The sequence below is a fragment of the Oncorhynchus keta genome, chromosome 27, assembly GCF_023373465.1.
Source record: "Oncorhynchus keta strain PuntledgeMale-10-30-2019 chromosome 27, Oket_V2, whole genome shotgun sequence".
Lineage (NCBI taxonomy): Eukaryota > Metazoa > Chordata > Actinopteri > Salmoniformes > Salmonidae > Oncorhynchus > Oncorhynchus keta.
In genome coordinates this window covers 38,461,637-38,471,275 of record NC_068447.1, presented here as the reverse complement: position 1 = coordinate 38,471,275, position 9,639 = coordinate 38,461,637, and the positions used below count along the sequence as shown (strand labels likewise).

Genomic DNA, 9,639 nt, shown 5'->3' with positions numbered 1-9,639 from the left:
TTAGGAGTGGGGGGGACAAGGAACCATCCAAGATATTATAACATCAATATTCAAAAACAGACCTAATGCCATCACGGGATCAATTTGTGCAGCAGAAGACGACCGAGGACCTGGGAAATGTGATGTTCAACGTGTACCGTTTTAAAGAAAGTCCTGTAATCATCGTCCAATTTCGCCTGTGGTGACGATCGCACTTTCTGTTATTGTGGGAAGTGTCTGGTGTTAGCTATGGCTGGAGAATTACAATGAGGAGCCCTAACCAGCAGACATAGGCAGCGCTGGAGAACCGTCGTTAGGTTTAGCTACACACCACAAGGCTTACCACAACATGTCTGTCTACAGCTCTCGCGGACTAGAAACTAACTTTTGTTATCTGGGCTGTAAAGGAAGCGTTTGTTTTAGAGACCACTAAGTGTAAAGTAACTTGATTTCTTTCCCGTTTGACCCCATCCGACACAACTGGACTGAGCATTGAATAGGCAACTTTTTGACTTGGATGAAGACGATACCGTAATAACGTGATAATAAAATGGATGTCAAGGAACAGCTTAAGGAACAGTTTAACGATACAGTCAATTACATATTGTAAGGACAGTATGTTTGCATTGACCCATTTCAGGTTCAGATAGAGAGAAAGAGAGGGAGAGTGTTCACTTCAGCATTCACTCCTTGGGTTCATCTTACCATGGTGGGAAGGGAAGGAGTCTTATCGGTAAAATAATCAGCGTTTATCTCCGCACCGCTTCTCTCTCTGCCAGCAGCAAGGAGTTGTAAGGGATCTGTCTGATTAAAGCGTGTGTTCTCTGAGGAGACATGGTACATGCAGGAGCATTGACGAGAGAGGTGGCGATCTGGTCTCCTCTCAGTCAGTAGATCCCCAGACTAAACAACCCAGCACAACATAAGAAATGTGGAACAGAAGCAGTAGGCTCATGGTGTGAGGGTTTACCAGTGGACTGGGTTAAAGCCAGGATCCGCCCCTGATACATGTGCTACAAGATACTATACCAAGATCAACACTTCAGTAGACATAAATACTGTTTCAAAAATATCAATAAGACCAATCCTATCAAATATGCTTCATATTGTTGCCTTTACTGTAAATCTTTGTGTACATCGAAAGCCCAGTAAGCATGACATAGTTGACTAGTACACCACTACTAGTCATCATATCAAGAAAAATCCCAATCTGTGTCATGTTTACAATGGCCGGGCAATGTTTGTTGACAGTGTTTATAGTGACGTGCAGTCACTAATGATGCATGCAACCTGGAGATCTTCCCGTCAGCTATTTATACCACGCATTCACTAGGCACGGGGTTCATTTTAGCCATGTCGTCTCAAAGGCCTGCTCCACTTCCTAAACCCTAATCTCCCTCTCAGGGAAGGTACGTGCCCTGGTCTGGATGGCTGCTGTTGTAGTTGCTGTATGGGAAACAGCCTTCGCCATCCATCCCTGAAATATAACATCATATGGCTCAGCAGTTGGCACACTCAGAAAACTGGTATTTATTATTATCATGTTGTGTGTACACTTACCTATCATTTGGACTGCCCACGCCGTGCCACCTTTGGCCTACTGAAAGATAAGAAATGTAATGGTATGTGGATGAATATGTACGCAATGAAACTGTATTCAACACTTCATATCAGGATATGGCCTATGCAGCTCTATACACGTGTACATTCTTGTACAGTAAACTGTGCTACCCCATGCATCCGATAATAACAGGAGTAGATTGATGATCTAGCCCATGCCTACATAGCGATGATACTTGGTGCTACGCTTGTTACCTTTTCGACCCCCTTTGTATCCATATCAGTGTTTTGATAGCATGATCATCACAGCCGTTATTTTAATCCATTGAATCCTGACTCAGATCCTGACTTTGATAAAGGTAATTGATTTAATCCACCCACATCTGCACACCATTAAAAAGAGATCTCTGTATAGCGGAGATAATAAGATCAACATTGCGTGGGCTGGCATCCACTGACGTCACTTTTTACTCTTGAGGATTTGAGGCCTTGATGTCACGAGGGCTGTCGTCATTATTTCCCACACATGTGAGCGTGCGCACACACACCCGCACACACAGCAGATGGATGTGCCAGCCAGCCTCATAAACCTGACCTCTGGACCAGGGTTTCCCAAACTCAGCCCTGAGGCCTGCATTTTGGATTTTTCCCTAGCCCTACACAGCTGATTCAAATAATCAACTCATCATCAAGCTTTGATCATTTGAATCAGCTGTGCAAAAACCAAAACATGCACCCCTGGAAGGCCCCAGGACCATGTTTGGGAAACCCTGCTCTGGGGGGAAAAGGAATATCACTGATTTTATTGAACTCCAATTGAAATACTGCTGTAAATGTTTCACTAGTCAAGCGATTTCCATGTAAAGGTAAAACAATTTAAAGTGGAAAAATCAGATACATTGATGATGAGTCGATACCGTTCATTGTCCACGTTTCAGTATTGAAAAAAATAATGATTATGTATGTTCATCTAAGCTGCAGAACAGCGACACCCATCGTCCAAGAAGAGTAATGTTTGTGTTGTTGTTTACATCAGAAATAATAAGTGCGCATCTCACGTACTTTCAATGAACATGTCATTTATCAAAAGGCCTACTTTGGTAAACATTAGCAGAGTCAAAGAAAACAGAATGACGTATTTTAGGCCATTTACTGGATGACATTATTAATATCTACATCTGTTTTGAAGTTCTGCAGATCTCTTTATATAGTATACATTCCTTATAATATAAACAGTGTAAATTGACCTCAATCCAAAATATAACGCAACTTGCTATGCCACTCAGCATTGAGAAGCAGCATCATAAGATGCTCAAAGAAATACGGACCATGCAGGTAAATAGAACTACGCAACATTCTCCAAGGCGCCAAGCCCTTATCCCTTCTCTCGCAGCATCCTTTTTTTTTACTGTTACGGTACCCTCCCCACCATCCTGTCTTCAATTCGTTTATTGAACTAGTACCTTGTAAAAACGCACATGTTTACTATGCGATCATACATTTGTACGCAGTAGCTTATTCGTACTGTAAAAATATTTCGTAACAACTGTTTCATAACCCCATAGCCTACACGTCAAGACTGACTCGTCTATATGAACATGAATAAAATATTACAAACAGGAACTGCTTGAAGACCATAGAAGAGTTACCCAGACATTTTGGAGTGCGCAATACAAATGTGAGCAATTATTTCCTGATTATCTACATGTAAACATTTTAAAAAATGTCACCTGTGATAACCTGGGACGTTGACAATGACAGTCGGCTGCAGCCATGGCGGTGTGTGATGATGATCCATGCTTCATCCCTCTTGGCCAGAAAGGACTCACCTATGTCGCACATATAGCAAGTCCTGTAGACATTCTGGACAACATTACATGATCCTGGCATTGGTCCCTGGATCCTTTATTTCAAGACGTTTTCTTTTAAAACCAGTTAATCCATCGAATTTTCCAGAGCGCCCCATTCAAACCACGCCCTCTCACACACCCCTGCTTTTGGATTGGCTGCTGTACAAAAACGTAATGGCGCGTCGTCTATAATCACATGCTTTTGACGCATGTTTAAATACGTTTGGAACTGTCACACGTTAAAATGTAGCCATTTTACCAGTCTGTACTGTACACGGTGTTTTTTATTTATTTGTACGATGATGGTGAAGCGCAATTAGAGTAGTAGCCTATCATAGGCCTAGGCCTACTGCCCAATAAAACAATAGTTCTACCTGTCCATAAACTACACCTCTGATTAAATAATAATTACAATGTGCCATTATGCTAATGAATTTAACTCGTTTCTTTCAGTTTTCCCTTTCAATAATAACCTATTGAAACCCTTACAAAAAGGTAGAACGGCCATTAGTACAGAAGGGGGCGTACTCTCCCAAGGATAGAAATCCTGGTTTGAAGGACATTCTATTGCTTGTGGAACAGTGAACAGTGCTGTTCTCTCTCGCTGTGTTGCCATATCTTTCGTGGCTTTTGGCCTATACTAATGCGCTGACGCAGTCTTTCACAGTTTTACTTGATTGACGTGGTGAAGGTAGTGTCTAAGAAAATACTTCTTAAAAATTCATGTCAATATTAGGCTACATTACAACAATTAGGCAGAAATGAAATGTGGAGATAAATGAATGTGTGGCGCCTCAGACAGTGTATCATGGACCAGTGTTTGACTAAAGGGCTAAAGGAAATTAACTTGGTTGAGTGTAACATTGAATCACAGTGGAGAGAAAGAGACAACGTTTTCCAGATGATTTCTTGTTCCTCACAACAGATGTGCTTTAACAGGGAGCTTCCTCATAGATTTTCATTCACATCAGAGGACTTCTGCTTTGTGTGAAACATATGTTTGTATCACTTATGCAACCCAACACTCATCACTTGGATGTGATGTCTAATGCAAACAATACAATTACATGTATTTTAACTTGACAGGGACAGTGTACAACAAACATTGCACCGGATATTTATGCTACATAGCTCATTGTCATCTTATCTGAGAAAGAAAATGGCTACTGTTTATAATTCCCCATCGTATCTGGAAGGGGTACGTTTTCTGGGATTATGTACGCCCCACTTTGTGATCCCAGTGGAAACATCCACAGTGGCAGAGAAAGCGTTGGTTAAAGTAAAATCTGTGAGAATGACGAGAAGTGGGCTTGTTTCTGACGATCGGGGGTTTGGAACGCACTCGACTTGGAGATTATGAGGTGTTGTGCTTTGAGCTTAATGGAAAGAAGGAGAAGAGTTTGTCTGTCCTTGTGTTTTTTGAGTCCCTACCAACCCTACTGCAGCTGGGGTACGTGTACTATCCTTTCAGACCCTTCGTATCCAGGACTTTGCAGTGTAAGCGATGTCAAATGTTTGGACATGTAGAAAGTGTCTACAGACAGGAGCCGAGGTGGGATGTGTCGGGGAAAGTCACCATGATGGAGACTGTTCAACAGAAGAGAGTGGCAAATTAATAAAGTGATGTAACTGTGGTGGAGAGCATGAGGCAACATCCTTGTAATGTCCAAATATGGTGAAAGAGATGGAGGTTGCCAAAACCAGGGCAGTTCAGTCTGTCTCCTATGTGAAGGCGGGTAAAATGGTAGAAAGATCAGAAGGTCCAATGTTAGTGAATACCAACTACTACCCTTTCCGAAACCGAACTCGTGAAAACTGTTTGTCCAGTTATCCCGCCCCTCACCGTGGCCTCCAGTGGTATGTGGAGAGAGAGCTCCTTGTGTAAAATCTCTCTCTGTGTTACTAATAAAACCAACAGCCACTATTTTGGTGTTTGGTATTTTATTAGGATCCCCATTAGCTGTTGCAATAACAGCAGCTACTCCACACAAAACATGAAACAAAACATTAAACATTACATAATACAGAACAGGTCAAAGACAGAACTACATACATTTATGTTTTTTTTTTTACAAAAGGCACACATAGCCAACATATCAATACATATGCACAAACGGTCTAGGTCAAATAGATAGTTTCACATTAAACACATTAACAGATTAATGTTGCACCCCGTGTATGTATGTGTGAGAGAGAGAGAGAGAGAGAGAGAGAGAGAGAGAGAGAGAGAGAGAGAGAGAGAGAGAGAGAGAGAGAGAGAGAGAGAGAGAGAGAGAGAGAGAGAGAGAGAGAGAGAGAGAGAGAGAGAGAGAGAGAGAGAGAAGAGTTGACAGGATAGGACAGTGTTTGGCTGGGGTTAGAGAGAAGAGTTGACAGGATAGGACAGTGTTTGGCTGGGGTTGGGGTGGATGTGTCTGTTGCCCGTCCCTCATGTGCTCAGACCAGTCACTGGGGACCCAGACTGGCTTCTTTATGTCGCTCCCACCCTTTTAATGGATCTCATCCTCACCATTGGGGGGTGGATATCTCTTGAGAAAATCTGCCATGCTGCGTTTAGTTTGGCAGATATCTTACTATGTCACAGCTGTGTTTCTGTTGGATATTGTTGAGTGTGTGTAAGTGTGCATGTGTGTGTATATGTATTTATGTGTGAGGTGTGCCTGTGTGTTTTAACCATACACAGTATGTGTATGATGTACAGTGGGACATTCCAGCCCTGTCACAGGGGTCAAATGATGTGAATGTGAGCCAGCTAGCTACAGCGTATCTCTCCATTTCATTAACCCTCTCAGGTTTGGAAAGGCATTGTGGTGGCGGAATTTGGGGTGAGCTGTTGTAACTTCTCAAGGTTTATGCTCTGTGCTGTGGTGAACTGTGACGAACTGCATTTCATAGACTGTTGCACCCTAACACAAGGCCATTGGGTTCTGGAACTGGTGCTTGTATGAAATAACTGTTGTGTAACCGATATGATTGTATTATCACCTCCCTCTATATGAGGGACATCCAACCATCTCCCCTCCGAGTCCTTCCCTGATCTGTGATCAGAGAGACAGATCTCCCCTACAGCTGCTTGTATTAAAGATTTACTGTACCTTAAGTAGTCTCTGCCTAGATCTTTGGATCAAGCTTTCCAGAGCATGCTCCACTACTGGCATCTCCTTGCAAAAACGACCACTAACGGTACTAATGAGACGTATGTGGCAGGGACTCCAGAGAATCAAGGATTATAAAGGGAAAAGCAGCCACGTCGTGGGCACCAATGCCTTGCTCCTGGTCAAGCTAAACACCTTCTTCGCCCTCTTCGAGGTAAACACAGTGCCGCCGACGCTGGCCACCGCCGCTCACGAGGACTGTGAGCTCTCCTTCTTTGTGACAGACGTGAGTTAGACATTTAAACGTATTAACCCTCGCAGGGCAGCTGGCCAAGACAGCATCCCTAGCCGCGTCCTCAGAGCATGTGCAGACCAGCTGGCTGGAGATATTCAATCTCTCCCTATCCCAGTCTGTTGTCCCCATATGCTTCAAGACGTCCTATACCCAAGAAAGCGAAGGTAACTGAACTAAATGACTATCACCCCAAAGCACTCACTTCTGTCATCATGAAATGCTTTGAGAGGCTAGTTTAGGATCATATCACCTCCACCTTACCCAACACCCTAGGCCAACTACAATTTGCATACCGCCCCAACAGATCGACGGATGACGCAATCGCCATAGCACTGCACACTCCCCATCTCATCGGGACAAAAGGAATACCAATGTAAGAATGATGTTCATCGACGACAGCTCAGCCTTCAACACCAAGTTCATCACTAAGCTCGGGCCCCGGGTCTGAACGCCACCCTGTGTAACTGGGTCCTGGAGATCCTGACGGGTCGACCCCAGGTAGCAACAACACCTACACTACTCTGATCCTCAACAGGGCCCCACAAGGGTGCGTGCTCTGCCCCCTCCTGTACTCCCTGTTCACCCATGACTGTATGACCATTCACATCTCCATATCAGTCATCAAGTTTGCAGACGACAACAACAGTGGTAGGCCTGATTAACAACAACGACAAGGCAGCCTACAAGGAGGAGGTGAGGGCCCTGGTGGTTGTGCCAGGACAGACCTCTCTCTCAACATCAACAAAACCAAGGAGCTGATTGTGGCCTCCGCCCAGTACCCTGCCCTGAACTTAGTCACTGTTACTAGCTGGCCACCACCCGGTACTCTACTCTGCACCTTAGAGACTGCTGCCCTATGTACATAGCCATTGAACATTGGTCACTTAAATAATGTTTACATACTGTTTTACACACTTTGTCACGGCCATCGAAAGAACTAGAACAAGGTGCAGACTCCGGCCGCAAAACCTGACTCTAAAGGGGAGGGTCTGGGTGGGCTTCCTTTACGGCGGCGGCCCTGGTGCGGGACGTAAACCCCCCTCCGCCTCTGGCTCCCCTCACTTTTGTGGCGCCTCTGGTGCGGGGACACTCGCCGCCGACCCTGGACTGGGCACCCTCGTTGCGGGCCCCGGACTGGGGACCTTCGTTGCGGGTCCAGGACTGGAGGCCGTCTCTGGAGGCTTCGTGCCATGACTCCTCACTGGAGACTTCGTGCCATGACTCCTCACTGGAGACTTCGTGCCATGTCTCACCACTGGAGGCTTCTTGCCATGGATCATCACTGGAGGCTTCTTGCCATGGATCATCAGTGGAGGCTTCTTGCCATGGATCATCACTGGAGGCTTCTTGCCATGGATCATCACTGGAGGCTTCTTGCCATGGATCATCACTGGAGGCTTCTTGCCATGGATCATCACTGGAGGCTTCTTGCCATGGATCATCACTGGAGGCTTCGTGCCATGGATCATCACTGGAGGCTTCTTGCCATGGATCATCACTGGAGGCTTCGTGCCATGGATCATCACTGGAGGCTTCGTGCCATGGATCATCACTGGAGGCTTCTTGCCATGGATCATCACTGGAGGCTTCGTGCCATGGGTCATCACTGTAGGCTTCTTGCCATGGATCATCACTGGAGTGGAGAGACACATAGGAGGCCTGGCTCTGGGAGCAGGCACAGGACTCACCAGGCTGGGGAGACATACAGGAGGCCTTGTCCTTGGCCAAGGCACCGGATACACTGGGCCGTGGAGGCGCACTGGAGGTCTCGAGCTAAGAGCCTGCACAACCCGTCCTGGCTGGATGGTGACTTTGGTCTGGCACATGCGGGGCGCAGGCACAGGAAGCACTGGGCTGTGCAGACGCACTGGAGACACAGTGCGCAGAGGCGGCGCAGGATATCCTGGGCCGTAGAGACGTACTGGAGGTCTGGAGAGCAGGGCTGGCACAATCCGTCCTGGCTGGATGCTCACCCGAGCCCGGCAGATGTGGGGAGCTGGGATGTAGCGCACCAGGCTAAGAACGCGTACTGGAGACACCTCGCGCTCCACCACATAACACGGTGCCTGACCAGTACGACACCCGCCACGGTAAGCACGGGGAGTTGGCTCAGGTCTCCAACCTGACTCTGCCACACTCCCCATCTCCCCATTTTTTGGGGGGCTGCCTCTCAGGCTTCCTTGCCCGCCGTGGTCCCTCATAACGTCGCCTCTCAGCTTTGGCTGCTTCCAGTTCCTCCCGTGGACGCCGATACTCCCCAGCCTGCCTCCAGGGTCCTTTCCCGTCCAGGATCTCTTCCCATGTCCAGGAGTCCTGAACATGCTGCTCCTCCTTACCACGCTGCTTGGTCCCTTGGTGGTGGGAAGTTCTGTCAAGGCCGTCGAAAGACCTAGACCAAGGTGCAGCGTGATGAGCGTACATTTTCTCTTTATTTAAAAAGACGCGGAACAAAACAATAAACGCCCTAAACAAAGTAAACTTCCCACCTTGGTCATGGTGATCTCTATGTCATCAATGTCTTTCTTCAGCTCAGCACACTCGTCCTCTAGCTTGTGTTTCTTGGCGAGCACGCAGGCGTTCATCCCCTCCTCGTCCTCCAGCCTCTCCATCATTTCTTTGACCCTGGCCTCCAGCTGGATCTTAGCTTTGATCAGGAGATCACAGCCGTCCTCCGCGTCCACCAGGTTTTCCTACTCCTTAGTCACACACTGCCCTAACCAAAATAGAGAATAAAAAGCCTCTCTATGGCCAGGGCGTGACACACTTTATATGTACAGTGCCTTGAGAAACTATTCATACCCCTTGACTTATGCCATATTTTGTTGTGTTACAGCCTGAATTAAAAATGGATTGAATCTAT

The 9,639-nt window shown here is 46.3% G+C and overlaps 1 long non-coding RNA gene across 1 annotated transcript; it reads right to left on the bottom strand.

Moving 5' to 3' along the window:
• Positions 1-1,074: 1,074 nt before the first annotated feature.
• Positions 1,075-3,539, bottom strand: LOC118359974 (uncharacterized). The gene is made up of 3 exons (XR_004820787.2): positions 3,270-3,539; positions 1,540-1,579; positions 1,075-1,456 (listed from the first exon to the last, which is right to left on the bottom strand). It is a non-coding gene; the product is annotated as an uncharacterized LOC118359974 (long non-coding RNA).
• Positions 3,540-9,639: the final 6,100 nt, after the last annotated feature.